The sequence below is a fragment of the Arvicanthis niloticus genome, chromosome 5 (genome assembly GCF_011762505.2).
Source record: "Arvicanthis niloticus isolate mArvNil1 chromosome 5, mArvNil1.pat.X, whole genome shotgun sequence".
In the NCBI taxonomy this organism is placed as follows: Eukaryota; Metazoa; Chordata; class Mammalia; order Rodentia; family Muridae; genus Arvicanthis; species Arvicanthis niloticus.
This window is the reverse complement of record NC_047662.1, coordinates 747,485-764,779: the sequence shown is the minus strand read 5'-3', so window position 1 is coordinate 764,779 and position 17,295 is coordinate 747,485. Positions and strand designations below refer to the sequence as shown.

At 41.1% G+C, this 17,295-nt stretch overlaps 1 protein-coding gene across 6 annotated transcripts in view; it reads left to right on the top strand.

Annotated features, from left to right (window-relative positions):
• Gnb1 (G protein subunit beta 1) overlaps window positions 1–17,295 on the top strand; it is a 63,712-nt gene that overhangs the window by 8,052 nt on the left and 38,365 nt on the right. For 4 of the 6 annotated variants that reach the window (XM_076933583.1, XM_076933582.1, XM_034501651.2 and 1 more), the window contains exon 2: window positions 16,350–16,398. The exons of the other annotated variants lie outside the window; for them this stretch is intronic. The gene's annotated coding sequence lies outside the window, so the exon portion shown is untranslated. The remainder of the gene's footprint in view (window positions 1–16,349; window positions 16,399–17,295) is intronic. 6 annotated transcript variants of the gene reach the window in all.

The window sequence follows — 17,295 nt, the reverse complement described above, 5'->3', positions numbered from 1 at the left end:
TTTTCAAACAGAAATTGGGAGTTTTGTGTCTGCTACAAGTGACACAGTATGAGACCCCAGGCCCCATGTATGCTAAGGCACATAAATGTTGTACCACTAAGGCATGCATCCTTAGTCCAGAGGATAATGTACTTTGCTTATGAGATTAGAGGATAGTACAAGTGAAATGATTTTGTTAATTATAAAATGAAGCATTGTCTACATTTCAGATATTTCCTTATATCAGTGAACTTTCACTTCCCAAATGACCTTTGTATGATGCTATGACCTCACAGGTGGATACAAGAGTCATTCAGAACATAAACTACAGTAAAATGATTTGATGTAACTATTTGAAAAATTATCAGTTTCAGATTCTGAGTTAGAACTATTCTTTAAGAAACTGACCTTTTGAGTTCATAGTGTGTCTCAAATAAAAGATGCCCTGCCTCAAAAACATGGTTGGGGCTCATGAAATGTTTTAGCAGGCATAATACCCCCCACCACACCAATAAATAAAAATTGTTAAGAAACAAAAAACAACCACAAAGTGGAAGGAGAGGACAGGACTATTAACCCATCTTCTGATGCATGTTACCCATGTACTTACACACTAATAATTAGAAAAGAAGAAACTGACCATTTGACCTAGCAATACAACTCTGTGGCAGAGTGTCTCCCCTCCCCCCCCCCCCCCCCCCCCGTGGGAGCCCTGGACTTTTTTTTTTTTAAGATTTATTTATTTTATTTATATGAGTACATTGTAGCTGTCTTCAGACACAACAGAAGAGGGCATCAAATTTTATTACAGATGGTTGTGAGCCACCATGTGGTTGCTGAGAATTTAACTCAGGACCTTTGGAAGAACAGCCAGTACTCTTAACGGCTGAGCCATCTCTCCGGGCCCCTGAATTTAGTCTTTTGGTTTTTTCGAGGCAGGGTTTCTCTGTGTAGCCCTGACTACTCACTCTGTAGACCAGGCTGTCCTCAAACTCAGAAATCCGCCTGCCTCTGCCTCCCAAGTGCTGGACAGGTTTCTCTGTGTAGCCATGGATGTTCTGAAATTTGCTCTATAGATCTGCTTGCCTCTGCTTCCTGAATGCTGAGATTAAAGGCATGGACCACTATGTCTGTCTTTAAGATTTGTGTTTGTCGCCGGGCAGTGGTGGCACATGCCTGTAATCCCAGCACTTGGGAGGCAGAGGCAGGTGGATTTCTGAGTTCAAGGACAGCCTGGTCTACTGAGTGAGTTCCAGGACAGCCAAGGCTATACAGAGAAACCCTGTCTCGAAAAGAAAAAAAAAAAAAAAAAAAGATTTGTGTGTGTCTTAGAATACCACATGTATGGGTTCCATTGAAAGCCAGAGGAAGGCTTTGGGTCCCTTGGAGCTAGAGTTAAGTTTCCCCCCATAAAAACGTTATTTTTGATAACATGTTTTCCAGCTGGGCAGTGGTGGTGCACGCCTTTAGTCCCAGCATTTGGGAGGCAGAGGCAGGTGGATTTCTGTGTTCGAGGCCAGCCTGGTCTACAGAGTGAGTTCCAGGACAGCCAGAGCTACACAGAGAAACCCTGTCTTGAAAAACAAAACAAAACAAAACAAAAAAGTTTTCCAAGTGATTTAATATAGAGGCTTTGTAGTGTATACGGAGAACATTTTGGGATGCTCCTACATGGATGTGTACAGGGCAGAGGTTGACTTGGGTTATCTAATGTTTTTCTTAGTTGTCTGTATTTTAGTGGACCTTAATACTTATTTTTATTTATGTTATGTGTGTTCGTGCATGGATAAATGTAGGTACCCTCCGAGGTCAGAAGAGGGTGTCAGATACCCTGGAGCTGGAGTTACAGGCAGTTGGGAGATGCCCAGTGTGGGTTCTCTGGAAGAGTGGTATTTGCTCCTAACCATGAAGCCATGTCTTCAGACCTTCCTCAGGTTTTGTGATGAGTCTTTGTTGAGCCCAGCAGGCCTTTGGGATCTGCCTTGCTCTCATCCCCAAGCCCCACTTCACTCTCAGTACTGGGATTATAGGCACATGCTGCCACATCTTGCTTTTTATGTGGGTTCTGGAGAGTTAAACTAAAATTCCTCATGCTTACTTAGCATTCGTTTTACTCACCATCTCCTTAGCTTCTGATTCAATATTTAAAAATGTCTAAGTCTTGGACTACAAAGATGTCATGGTGGATAAAGCTTTGCACTGATAACCTGAGCCTTATCCCTGGGACTTACAGAGTAGAAGAGAGCTGACTCGTGCAAGTTATTCTCCGACCTTCAGGAATTCCTCACTCCCTCAAAATTTAAGTTAGTAAAAAAAAATTTTTTTAAATCTTTTTACTCTTGATTTAATATAGTAAATACGAGTTAATCTACCAAAGCTGGTGGGATCCTGGATGACTGAGTGTGGAAAGGGATCCTAAGCTGCAAAATACAGATGCTGGAGGTCTTTTGCTTTTAGTCAGGCACTCTGGCTTAATGTCTTGTTCTTAGCCTCATGTACAGCACTGCATTTTCCAGGGGAGGAAAACCATGAGTTTCTGCAAGGTTTGTCCTGAGAATAGGCATGGGGAAAGGCAGATGGACAGGACAGCAGCAAGTGCTGAGTAGAGGAACAGCAGCTCACAGACAATAGGTGCAAAGTGGAATCCTTCTGAGAACACAAGGGATGGCCAGAAGTGACTCTCCTGGTAAAGAGGGAAACAGATGGAGCTTGTGTCAGTAGAGGAGACTCCTGAGGGCCCACAAGTGATATGAAAAGCTCAGGTGTTTGCTGTGCTTGAATGGGAATACTTAAGGTAGCTACAGAGGGAGAGATGGAAGATCTTTAGTGATGTGTACCTTCAGGTCCTTGCAAAAGGGACTAGCTGAATTTCCATGTAGAAATAAATTCCTTTAAACTTCAGCTCTTTGATCCTTTGTCTGACATTCCTTCCCGGAGTAGATGAACTTGGTTTTTACCATGTTACTGCCAGGTTTGTAGATGTGCTTGTTGGGTGCTGCTGTGTTGTTGAGTGAGAACTGATACTGATCCATATGACAGGTGTGTATTGTCAATAGCCCCCTTCAGAGATGAGCCCAGTGAAGAGGTTAGGTAATTGGCCTGGTGTTAGTGGAAACATTTGTCCTGTTCTGCCTTGCCTTGCCTGCCCCTCCCTCCCTCCCTCCCTCCTTCCCTCCCTCCCTCCCAGACAGATTCCCCACTATGTAACCCTAGGTGGGCTTGGACTCACTCCTGCCTGCCTGATTCTCAATGCTGGGATTAAAGGCTACCACTTACAACTAGTTGTGTTTTCTTTTCCTCATAATTAACATGTCCATTGCTGGACATCTTGTGCGTTCTCCACATTCTACATCACTTTTTTCACCTCACAGGCATGGTGAGCATTAAATGAGGTAGAACACTAGGTCTGGTGGCACCCACCTTTAATTTCAGCACTAGGGAGGCAGAGGCAGGAGGATTTCTGTGAATTCAAGGCCAGCCTGATCAGTATTGGGAGTTCCAAGATGGCCAGTACTACATAGACTGTCTCCAAATATAAATATATAAACAAACAAACAGTGAAGTGTCAGCTTTAGTGGACATTGGGAGTGCCTTACTTCCTCTCTCTCCTTTCATGAGATACTTCCCCAGGGCCCTGTTGGGGAATTGTAAAAAAACAACCATAGACTTACCCTCATATTGTAGAGGAAAGAAGTCTGAAATCAGGGTGCAGGCAGGGTATGCTTCAACTGCAGATACCAGGGAAGAGTTCTGTTAGGCATATAATGCTTTGCTATTGAGAAGCTCTCCTCTTTACTCTTGTAACTGCATCACTTCAGTTTTCTGCCTCTTTTTCATAGAGCTTTCTCTCTGTGCAGCTGCTTTCCTTAGAAGGACATAGTCATTTGTTTAAGCCCCACCCTATTTCAGTGTGACCTTATTTTAGTTTGCCTGATTACACCTGAAAAAGACCTCTTTCCAAATAAGGTCACAGTTCTGAGGAGACCTGAATTTTGGCAGATGCCGATCAACTCTAGGTACGTAGTGCATTATCTTGTGTGTCACATTTCCTTGTGTTTCTAACTTAGGATCTCCCATGTACTTTTTTTCTTTCAGAGTCAGTGGTAGTGGGGATGGAACGGTGTTGGCCAGTGCTCAGCCACCAAGCTGTACCTTCAGTCCTCTTTCCCTATTTCTGTTGTATATCTTGCTCAAGAATAGAGCTTTTAGCTGTATGTGGTAGCACATGCCTTTAATATCAGAACCCCAGAAGCAGGGGTAGGCCTGGTCTACATGGTGAGTTTCAGGCCAGCTAAGACTGTACAATGAGACCCTGTCTCAAAAAAAAAAAAAAAAAAAAAAAAAAAAAAAAAAAAAAAAAAAAAAAAAAAAAAAAAAAAAAGACAAAATAAAGTGGGTTATATCAACCAATCATAAAAATCAGATGTTTGGGCAGTGGGCAGGAAGAGACAGGTGAATCTCACAGTTCCAGGACAGCCAGACCTATTGCCCCCTGCCCCCCAAACAGGGGTGGGGGGGGAATCAGATGTTTTTGCAGTGGGCAGTTGGAGGCTAATTGGGTCATTTCTAAGAAATAACAAAAAAGAGGAACTGGCTACATGATGAATAACTGTGATTAGACAAGTAGGATTCTCTACTCCTTTCCTAGTTGGTATTTATGTGGCTGAGGATGGGGGGGGGGGCAGAGACTCTGTGAAAAACCCTGCCAAGCCATGCACCTGAGCTCCTGCACCTCCCTTTCCTTTTGGGGTCTGAGAGTTCTGCTGTAATTAAGCCTTTGGCCTGAATGTTTAGTTGAAATGTACTTTACAATACTTTATGGCAAAATTCTGCTTTGGTTTTTATTGTAGAAGTCAATAGTTTAATGAGTGGCTAGATGAAATGTGGAGTAATAGAGTAATAGAGTGGCTCAGCCTTGAGTTTTATCATCTGCTGATTTGTAGCTAGCCTTTTTTTTTTTTTTAATAGATTACAGATCTTGGGGTGGGGGAAAGTTCTTAAGAGAGGGAATTAGTTTAATGCCATTGTCATGGTAGGCCTCTCTGCAGCTTCTGTGTTGGCTTTGTTTTGTGAAAAGATCTTCCTATGTTGCCTAGGCTTGTCCTGAGTCCCTGGGCTTAACTGGTGTTCTTCTCAGCATCCTGAGCAGCTGTATGTTTGTCGTGCTTCTGTCATGCCTAGCTGTATATTCATAGAAGTTAGATCCCTGTGTGAAGTCCCTGCTGTCCAGCCTTGTTAATTTGTGCAGGTCCGGAGATGTAGCAAGAACATTTCTGTACTAAGATATCATTTTCTCCCCCCTCTCTCTTTTTTTCTCTCTTAATTTTGCCAAGCTCGTGATTACTAGGAGGAAAAAAAAGAAAATAGTCAGTTTGGGAGAAGCACAACAGTGAATTATTTGTGATTTTAAGGTGATCAAAACTCTCAAAGACTGTGTGTAGTAATCTGGGTGTGGGAGTGTACCCTTTAGTCAGCATTGGAGAAGCAGAGGTGCCCAGGAGGTTCTAGAGTTTAAGGGTATCTGGGGTTAGATAGTGAGACTTTGTCTCCAAAAACAAAGTAGTTCTATGAGAACATTATATAATTATGTGTAGTTATTTATTTTTTAAATGGAGTCTTAGGTATTCTAATCTCGTTTTGCTATATATCCAAGGATGTCTTTGAACTGGTTCTGCCTTTACTTGAAGGTGCTTATGTTACAGATGTGGACCACCACACCTTGTTTATGTGGTGCTGTGAACTGAGTTGAGGAATTTGTGTATACTGGGCAACCACTATACTGAGGCATATCAGCCCTGTAAGAGAGAGTAAAGGCCATATAAGGTCTGCCTACAGATCTTTTTCTTAGTCTCTTCCCACATGTGGGTGCTGGGATTCAATCCTAGGTCTTCTGAAGAGTAGCTGTTGCTCTTAACTGCTGACCCACCCCTTTTTTCCCAAGCTATATTGTTAATTAAGGGAGAGACTGTGGGAATGCTGTTCAAAATGCTGTTCAAAGTGTGCAGTGCACAGGTAGGCTGAGCCAGGTAAGACCCTGCCTCCTGCTGGCCCTTGCTTCCTATAACTAGATGTGAGACGAAGGCTGTTTTGAGCGAGTGAAATTTGACTTTCCTTCTCTTGTGTGTTTGACAGCTTTGTGTGTGTTCAGCTCAGTATGTTGAAATTCTGCCACATTGACTTGTGGTATTTGTGGAAATCTCTGAAGGGGTACTCCATTGGGCTTTCTTAGTTTCTTTATCTAGACTTGATAGATCTATTTCCAATAAATAGGCAATAAATGGGAGAACCTAAGAATTCCCATTAAAGCTATGGTAAAGTCCCCTGATTGGCCCCTGAAGGATGTACTTCCCTCAACCAAACCAACCACTCTTTCTCTGTTCCAAGAAGCAGCAGTGGGCTATGTTCTCTGGGATAGGCAAGCAGAGGCCTCAGCAGGCACTAGGTATTCTTTGTCTTCTAGCTCCAAGGCTGAGGCAGGAAGATTATGAGTTCAAGGCCATCCTGGACTACCTAGAAAACAGACTAAGATAAACCAGATCCTCCCTGAAATGTGATTATATCATGAACCAATAGAAGTTTACATTAATTTTCCTCTTTGCTACCAAGGGGTATACATGCATGTAACTATATGTGTGTTGAGTGTAAGTATATGTGTGTTGACACTGGTCTTTTAAAATGAAGATATATATTTCATACTAGCCTTGAACTTAGAATCTTTCTGCCTGTGTGGGTTTTGGCACAAACCTGTGTTTATAAAACTGCAGTTCAGCTAAAATCAGTAAATTTCAGGCTAGGAACATGTTTTTTTTTCTTTTTTTTTCTTTTTTTCTTTTTCTCTGTGTAGTCCTGGCTGTCCTGGAACTCACTCTGTAGACCAGGCTGGCCTGGAACTCAGAAATCCGCCTGCCTCTACCTCCCAAGTGCTGGGATTAAAGGCGTGCGCCACCACTGCCCGGCAGGAACATGTTTTGTTAAGAAGTCAGTTTGTTCTCCCTTACATTTTTAAGAACATTTTAAAGAAAATAGGCTAGTAGTCATGTAAAAGGACCCAGCCATGATCCAGGGTTTATATTTTAAGCAAAATAATAAATGTATCTCTGGGCTTCTTTAGTGGGTATCGCTAATGTTCTTTTTTGTTTGTTTTTTCAAGGCAGCATTTCTATATATAATAGCACCAACTGGCCTTGAACTCACAGAGATCCTCCTGCCTCTGCCTCCTGAGCGCTACAATTAAAGGTATACATTGCCATGCCCAACTCTAATGTTTTGTTTTTTAAGATATATTTATTTTATGTATGTGAGTACACTTTTGCTCTCTTTAGACACACCAGAAAAGGGCATCTGGTCCAATTACAGGTGTTTGAGGGCCACCATGTGGTTGCTGGGACTTCTGGTTAAGAGCACCCAATGCTCTTAACAGCTGAACCATCTCCAGCCCTCTAATGATGTTCTAAATGTTTGGAAGGTCTCCTCCACTTGGCTGCTGCTCCCACCCCCCCTCCCGCCATTTCCTTCATCCCCATCTCCTCACCTTTTCTTGCCTTTCATCCCACATCCCTAGTTCTGCTTATCCTAGGAAGTTCCTTTCAACCAGCAGGTGTAGAGTTACTGCTGGGTTTCTTTGATTATGGAGTCGGTGCCTGTTCTCATGAATGTTGGCAGACACATTATTCAACTTCACTGTCCTCAACTGAAAAGAAGGAAAGGAGATGGGCTAGGCCAGGTTTGTAGGGGCCCTGTTTCCTCCTTTTTGGCTTTCTTATCTTTTCCCTCGTTCTCTGATTTTTCTTTTCATTGTCTCCTTCCCTACCTTGTTCTTAGCCTTGGTTGTTTGATCTCTTGAGGCCAGGGTTTGGGTTTTGATGGAAAGTTTCCCAGATTCATGGAGGTACTGTCTCAAGAGTCTCTGCTCTGAAGCCTAGTGGTGGTGGCTCACGCCTTTAATCCCAGCACTTGGGAGGCAGAGGCAGGCGGATTTCTGAGTTCGAGGCCAGCCTGGTCTACAGAGTGAGTTCCAGGACAGCCAGGGCTACACAGAGAAACCCTGTCTCCAAAAAACAAAAAACAAACAAAAAAAAAAAGAGTCTCTGCTCTGGCCCTAACATAACTTTTAAGTCTCTTATACTTGGTTGTAAGATCCAACTTGAACAATGATGTCTAATGAGTTCAGTGGCCATTTGGAAAGTAATATTCATGAGCTACCAAAAACTAATTTTACTAATTCTTTATTAGCTATTCATTAGTGGACTGTATAGTTTCTCAAATTTGAGAATCAGATCAAACTTTTTCCACCTCATTTCCTGTGCCATGCTGAAGTTTATGCAGTGTTTGCGTCTTTTTATTAAAGCAACCATGTGAGGCCCAGCTGTTAGAATGTGATATCATCAGGAGGGTATAGCTAGCTAGTGTGGAGCTTGGTACTCTTCTCTTCTTGTCAGTCAACTCCAAGCTTCCCACATTCCTTTTCTTTTTTAAAGATTTATTTATTTATTTATTTATTTATTTATTTATTTAATGTAAGTACACTGTAGCTGTCTTCAGGCACCCCAGAAGAGGGCATTAGATTTCATTACAGATGGTTGTGAGCCACCATGTGGTTGCTGGGATTTGAACTCAGGACCTCCAGAAGAGCAGTCAGTGCTCTTAACCACTGAGCCATCTCACCAGCCCCGCCCCCCCCTTTTTTTTTTAAAGATTTATTTATTTCATTTATATGAGTACACTGTAGCTGTCTTCAGACACACCAGAAGAGGGCATTAGATCCCATATTACAGATGGTTGTGAGCCACCATGTGGTTGCTGGGAATTGAACTCAGAATTGAACTCTGCTCTTAACCTCTGAGCCGTCTCTCCAGCCCCCACATTCCTTTTCTTAGTGCTGTGAGTTTGTTCAACATTCTGAACATGATTTAGTTGGGGGAGCTGAGAGTATTGAGTGTGTGTGTGTGTGTGTGTGTGTGAGCTTGTGTGCTGCTAGGCAGAGTCTTACTATGCATCATTCTTCAGTGACTTGGAACTCATTCTGGGGTCCAAACTTGCCTTGTACTCAAGAGATCTACTAGCTTCTGCCTCCTGAGTGCTGGGATTAAAGGCCTGTGTTAACCACGCTGGCTTTTGTTTGGTTTTGAACATTTATTTGTGTGCCTGCATGCATAGTACAGCACTGTGTGGGGGTCAGAGGACAGTTTACAGGAGTTGGTTCTTTACTTGTACTATGTTGATTCCAGGAATCAAACACAGGCTGCCAGGCTTGATAGCAAGTCTCTTGTTCATCAAGCTGTTTTCCCAGTCCAAAAGTCAGTTTATTAAGTACACTGCAAGGGCAGTAACACAATTCCATTTGCCTTGAGTTTTATTGACATATGAATTGAAAAGAAAAATTGTGGAGGCTGGAAAGATGGCTCAGCATTTAAGAGCATGAACTGCTCTTCTAGAGGACCCATTTTGATTCCCAGGACTCATTGGTGACTCATAATCATCTCATAACTCAAGTCCTTGTAGGTTCATAACTTTCTTCTGGGTTTTGTGGGCAACAGGCACATATGTGGTGCACAGACACACATGTAGGTAAAATACTCATTTACCTAAATAATTAAAAAGTTTGAGTAATCAGGGACTACCTCTTAGACGTCCCTGACTGGTCTTTTCTTCCCTTCCTCTTTTTGAAAATGTGTCCCCTAAACTAGGCTCAGATATTTAGTCTTCCTACCTGAGGCCCCCTCCTCCTGCTCTTGATAAAATAAGCTAATAAGACAATGGGGATATGTGTGAATGCTGTTAGAGAAATATTAAGGTAATTATGTAGAACTTATTTTTTAAAGGCTTTATTTGTTTTTGAGACAAAGAGTCTGACCATGTAGTCTAAGCTGGTCTTGAACTTGCTGTGCTGTGATCTTCTCATCTATGAGCTCAGCTGCAGGTATGTGCCACTAATGGCTTAACAGCCACTCTTACTTGTTTGGAGAATTGCATTCTTACCTGATGATGTGTTTGAATCTATGGTGCTTTATGACTCATTTTTCTAGTTGGATGGTGTGAAATGAAAAGATGGTGCTTATGTAACTACAGCCTGTGTTGCAGGATCCCACAGTTGCTTGGCTTTCTTGTGCCTCCTTCCCAGTTAGATATCCTTTCTATTCTAGTGCCTGCCCTAGGGATAGCACAGACCTTTCCTAAAGACAGACTGATAGCTGGAGGTGATTGTATGGAGGATAGGCTTTGTTGGACAGTGGACCAGATACCGATATTCAGTTAGTACATAGGACAATGGAAGGAACTTGAAAAAAGGTTTTCAGAAATAATAGAGGTTGGTACAAAAGTCTGTCTGCTCTTCTTCCCTATTTCCTTTCTTTTAAGCTTTCTAAAAAATTATTTTTATGTATATGTATGAGTGTTTGTGTGTATATATGTGCACTGTGCATATTCCTGGTGCCTACTGACACCAGAATAGGGTGTTGGAGCCCCTGGGGAACAGGAGGTTGATTATAGGGTGCTAAAAACTGAACCTGAACCGAGGTCCATTTCAAGAGCAGTAAGTGCTCTTAACTGCTGAGCCATCTTTCTAGCCTCCAGGTTCTTATTTGTTCGCTATATATATTTTTTGTCCTGGGGCCTATCAGAATCCTTGTCTTTCTTCTTGTAAGAGCTTTAGGGCTTTAGTTAGACCAGGTAAATACTGAGGGTGGGGAGAAATTGAAGAAGGCATAAGAAGTAGTTTAATTTTTTGCTTCTAGATTTTACCATTTCCTTAAAGATATATTTAATGTTCAACTTTTTTCTTTTAAGCAGTTTTAAGACAAAAATGGTACAATATGGTTAACAAACTAGTAAAACATAGGAAATTACAAGTCATCTCATCCTACTCATATACTTATCATCCCATGTTCTTCTACCTTAGGAAAGTCCAGTACATGCTGCTTTAGATTTTAAAAGAAAAAATACTGTTTTAGGTTTTTAGTCTGATCCCAGTATGTCACCATGCTGCATTAGGTAGGATTGGGAGGAAGCAACAAAGGTCATGAAAATAAAAAGCCCCTGCTAGACAAATAATAAATGGGCTGACACGTTGTACCCAACATGCTGTGAGGATTTGGTCTTATTCTTGTTAATAGGATGTGTGTTTTACCTCATTTCTCATTGATAAGTAACTTGGAATGTTTATTATAGCTTGATTTCCTTATCCAGCCCTTTTCTGGGCAAAGTCTTATGACTAATGGTTCTTAGGTTGAGAATTTGTTGGGTATTCTTTTTTTTTATTTGTTTAGTTTTTTGTTTTGTTTTGAGACTGGATTTCTTTTGTATCCCTGGCTGTCTAGGTACTTGCTGGGTAGTCCGGGTTGGCATCAAACTCAGAGATCTGTCTTCCTTTGCCTTCCAAATGCTGGGATTAGTGGTGTAGTTGGGCAGTAATGGCACAGAACTTTTCATCTCAGCATTTGGGGAGGCAGAGACAGTTGAATCTCTGAATTCAAGGCTAGCCTGGTCTACAGAGTTCTAGGGATATACAGAGAAACCCTGTCTTAAAAAAAAAAAAAAAAAAAAAAAGGCCGGGCGGTGGTGGCGCATGCCTTTAATCCCAGCACTTGGGAGGCAGAGGCAGGCGGATTTCTGAGTTCAAGGCCAGCCTGGTCTACAGAGTGAGTTCCAGGACAGCCAGGACTACACAGAGAAACCCTGTCTGAAAAACAAAACAAAACAAAACAAACAAGAAAAACAAAAACAAGCAAACAAAAAGATGTTGAATGTTCTACTTGTTTAAAACTTAATTGGCAAGGAAAGTCTAGTGCTGAAAGGAACTATGTATCTAAAGTTAAAATTTGTGTGTTGAATAAAACTTCATTTTGGATTCCTCCTGTGTGTTGAGACAGGAAAATGAACCCAGGGCTTGTACCCTACCACTTAACCATGGCCTTAGTCTTCCCTTCCCTCCTTTTATGACTGATCTTTTTTGTACAAACAAGTTGAATTCAAGAAAAGGAAAATATTCTACGAATAAAGAAAAAAATTAGTTTCCTTCTGAAATCTGTAGATAGAAATGGCAGTGCACATTGACATTTAGTTAAAGGAAGTAGTGCCATGCCCAACTTCCTTGGAGTTGGTTCTCTCTCATCATGTGGGTCAGAAGATGGAACTAAGGTCACAAGCCTTCGATGCTTCAGTGGGAGCATATATGAGGGCCTTCTCTGACTGTCCTTTGTGAGTGACCATCACTCTGTCTGCATTTCCATCTCACCCAGTTCTATTTTCCCTTCACAGTGAAAAGCACCTGATATCATTTACTTTGTAATCCCCTCATCAGGATATTTACCAAGTGCTAGGCCTGGAAACAGAGGACTTTGCAGGCAAAGGACATGGCTCGAGCCTGGCATTTGGTAATAGTTGTTGAATGAGTGAATAAAAGACCATACCTGTGAACTTTGGCTATGGAGGCCATATTACTATTAATGTTTTATCAGTAGTTTAATGCTTCCATCCTCCTTTTGTTACTCAGTGTGCCTATGTATGTGCTTAAACTCTTAAAGCTATATTTGTACTTTTTTTTTTTCAGCCTATACTGGTGCCTGGCACAGAATCAGGACCAAAATGAATTTCTCTCACACAAAGAACCTATTGATCCCAAGTAGCCTGAGGCATGACTTTTTTCAATTCTGCTTTCTTTCAGTTTCTTTTTGAAGCATAAGTATGGATCCTTGGCACCCACGTAAAAACCTAGCATGGTGGTGTGTGTCTGTAACCCAGTGCTGGAAACAGTGAGCTGCTGGTGCCCTGTCTTGCCTTCAGTTTGTCTGATGAGAGAAATCTTGGTTTCACATTTTAATGCAGCCTATAAAGAGCATTTTAATGCAGCCTATAAAGCATTCTATTTTGAGATTGTGAAAATTAAGTGACAGTACCATACAAAAACAATGTTTAGAACTTAAAGCCTCAAGATGTGTTACAGTGTACATGTACAAAGAAGTTTATCACATTCATATTTCATATGATTAAATTAACTCTACAGAGTCAAAACAGGACCTGCTAATTTTATTCAGAATCTTGACATGGTGGCTGATCTTTAGTATAGTAGTTTAGACTTTGGATTTTAACTTAATATAACCATGGGGACTGCATTGTAACTAGGCTGCTCTACTAAGTAAGCATGGTACATTCATGACCAGTGGATGGCTTAGTTCCACTATAGTGCCTTCTGTTACATGTTGGACTTGGCTTTCTCCTTTGTAAAATTCTTATTCTGCAGATGGCTCATCTGGTAAAGGTGCTTGTCACCAAGCCTGAGGGCTTTTTTTTTTTTTTTTTTTTTTTTTTTTTTTTTTTGGATTCCCAGGATTCAACTTGTTAGATGGAGAATGTACCTCTACAAGTGGTCCTCTGACTCCCACACATGTGCAATGGGTATGTTTGTTCCTGCACACTCTACTCTCCTCCTACCCACCCCACTCCCAATAAATGTAATTAAAACTTCTAGAGGACCTGGCAGTGGTAGTGCATGTCTTTAATCCCAGCACTTGGGAGGCAGAGGCAGAGGCAGAGGCAGAGAGATCTGAGTTTGAAGCCAGTCTGGTCTACAAAGTGAGTTCTAGGACAGCCACAATTAAAAACTAGATAGATAGATAGATAGACAGACAGACAGACACACACACACACACACACACACACACACACACACACACACACACAGAGAGAGAGAGACAGAGACAGAGACAGAGACAGAGAGAGTTTTTAGTGATTAAGAGTACACTGCACCCATGTCAGGCAGCTCACAACTAGTACTGTAAGTCCAGTTCCATAAGTTCCTATTCCCTCTTTAGACAGCTGCATTTACTGTACATATCCACATGTAGACACATAGTCATAACATGAAATTAAAAATCTAAAAGTCTAAAAAAATTTTCAAAGTGGTGTGTGTAGCACTGATGCCTTTTTAAAAAAAGTAGTGAACACAGCCTGGCTTGGTTCACTTGGATGTTGTTAATCTAATTTGCCTTGTAGAATCCCTCTCCCCTGTCAATTTACAGGGTTAGTTTTCCATGCTTTCTCCACTAAGACAGCAAAGATTGTACTTGGCTGTCTTCAGCAATTAGTATACTTTTACATTATATCATCTCCACAACACTGTCCCGCAGTTGGCTGTCTTCCCTTGCTCAGAGTGGTGTTTTTGCCTGTCTGCCTGCCTGGATTTATGGATCCTAGTTCTATGGAGGTTCCTATGGACTGAGCAGCAGATTGAGGCTCTCAGTATTGTCAGCACATAGGTGTCTGTAGTGTACCCACTTTCCCATTGTACTGCAGACAAGATAGTGTAGGAGCATCCTGGGTATTGGCTTTGATTTTATTAAACTTGGGTTTTCTCAGTTTTCTTTATGGGTGGTATTTCTAGTTTGCCCTTACTTTTCTCTGGGACTAGAAGTCTTACCCTAAGTTCTGATTCCTACAGGCTGGGTAATCCATGGAAGAAACTGCAGTTGGATCTTATTTTAACCACAAATAAGTCAACTGTGATGGCTTGAGGCAGAGAGCTATTGGGATATTAAGCAGTGTCTTTGTCCAGTGAGGCCACAAGATTGGCAAATGCACACAGTCACCTTGTGTGATGGTGGTTAGTGTCTTCTGAAAGACTAGAGTGCTTGGAACCCCCTCCCCCCCCACGATTCTGTTTCAGATAAAACAAATTGTGATTTGTCCCTTTATAAAGTGCCTAGGAAGATCTTTCTGTAGAGATTGGAATAATTATGGTCCTTACTTTATAGAGGGATTCTTTTTGGAGGAAGATTAGAGACAGGGTTTCTCTGTATAGCCCTGGCTGTTTTGGAACTCACTCTGTAGACCCGGCTGGCTTTGAACCCAGAGATCCATTTGCCTTTGTCAATCAAAGATGCGTGACACCACCACCTGGCTATAGAGGAATTCTTACCTTGGGCTGCAGCTAGGCTAGTAGTGCTGCTGTAACAGACATTAGAAGTTGGGATCTGCTGTACACCTGCTAGCTGCTGAACAACTCACCCTCGCCCAAGAATAACTTCACCTTAAATAAACCAGGGTAAGGTAGATATGGTGACACACACCTTTAATCTCTGTATTCAGCAGGCAAAGGCAGATCTATACAACAAGTTCCCAGGCTAGACCGAACTACATAGTAAAACCCTGTTTCCAAAACAAAACAAAATCCTCAAAAACAAAATGCTTTAAAAAAAAAAAATGCTTGGGAGGCAGCAGCAGGTGAATTTCTTGAGTTCTGAGGCTAGCCTGGTCTATAAGAGTTCCAGGACAGCTAGGGCTACACGGCTACACAGAGAAACCCTGTCTCAAAAGAATAAAAAATAAACAAACATCAGAGTGCCAGGTTAAGACCCTTTTTTAGACTAAGGATTTGATGGTTCTTCAGGCATGTACTTATGGGACCTTTTCAGAGATTTGTGGAGGTGGATGTAGCTTGCTTTCACTGATTAACTTGTATTCCCCCACTTCCACTTCAACTCCCACCTTTTCTTTTTTGGGGTAGAATTCACATAATAGAAAATTTAAGCATTTTAAAGAGAATGATTTGGTAGCACTTAGTATAGCCACAATATTGCACAACTACCTCCCTACATAAGTTTATATTTTTATCACCCCAAAAGGAAGCCCTAGGGGTACACAGTAAAATTTTACTTTCCATACATGGCCCCTGGCAACTCCTGAGCTTTTGTCTCTATGGAATTGCCTAGTGTGGATGTCTCGTGAATGGGATTATCTGCTGTGTACATGTGTGTGTAGGTAGGTAGGTCAGGACAACTTTTGGCAGTTGGTTCTCTCCCACCTGATAATGGCTTCTAGGGAGTGAACTCATTAGACTTGGCAGCAAGTTTCTTTACCCACTGAGCCATCTTGCCAGTGCCTGTCTCTCTGTTTAATTGTTTAGTGTTTTTGTGATTTGATTTTCTTTCTTTCTTCCCCTCTCTCCCTCCCTCCCTTCATTCAGAGACAGCACTATGTAGAATACGCTGACCTTGAACTCAAATCTGAGCACAATGTTTCTAAAGGCATGCACCATCATGTCTGCTCTCCATTTTTTATCATTCATGGCTTTAGGGTTTCTTTGGTTTGTTGGGTTTGTTTTTTTGAGACAGGGTGTCTCTGTGTACTCTGGCCTGAAACTCACAGAGATCCTCCTATTTCTGCTTCTCAAGTGCTGGGATTAAAAGCATATACCACTGCTGCCTAGCCATTTATTTTTCAATGTTAAAAAAATTCAGTGCTGTAATGAGTAAAGCAGTTTGTTGGTAGAGAAAGTAGTAAAGAGGATGATTTGTGTGCTCTTTCCTAAAATGTAGTTAATATAGCTGTTAGCACAGCCCCCAGTGTGATAAAACAACCTTTTCTTGTTGTTACAGATAGACTTACATGTGTGGAAAACCAGACCAGAAACACTTCTGAGTCAAGGTAACTTCACATATATAAATAATTGATACTCATCAGTTTGTTAGGCAAGAGAATTAAAAGAACATTCCTGAATATTAGTTTTTTTGTCACTTTTGAAACATGGATATATAAGCCCCAAGATCTGCCATTTAGATGTTTAAACAAATTTGGGTAAGTACTGAGATTGCATCATACTAAAACTAAACCACAAGTGCCTGTGTGCTCTGGTTCCATTGGAAGAAAAAGGTGCTGGCACAGAAAGATTCATGTCCTTTAGAATTTTATTGTAAAGTTGGAGGGTTTTTGTTTTTGTTTTTGTTTTTGTTTTTTTTTTTTTTTAAGATACATTGGTCTGTTTGCATTCTAGAGTTAATGCATGTCTATAATGGTAAACAATGCTAAAATACTGACTTTTTAAAAAAAACTTACTAAGTTAGGAATGTTGGTGAGGTAGTTTGAGGTAATCCTTAGCTGCCTAGTGAGTTTGAAACCAATTGGGCTACAAAGACCTTGTCTTTAAAATATCAAAAATAATTTAAAAAGAAGATTTAAACATACAAAGTATATTACATGATCTCCCAGTTTACATTTACAGAATTCTGAGCTAGATCCAATCTTTTTCCTTCTATTTTCTAATTCTTTACTCTATTGAAGTGGTTTTAAAGCAAATCCCTGAAGCCTGCTTCTCTTCCTCCACCCCTTCTGTAAGTAACAAGTTAGGAGTTCAAATCTGTTAGGATATCTAGCAGGAAAACAATAGTTTTCTTCTTCTTTCGTCTGATTTTTCTCTTCTAAAAAAGAATATACAGCTGATTTTTTCTTTCTTTCTTACATTTGGATTTTTAGTCAAGAATCAAGACTCAAAGTCTACAAATAATTTGGGCATGGGGTGGCAGGAAAGAAATTTGAGACAGGACA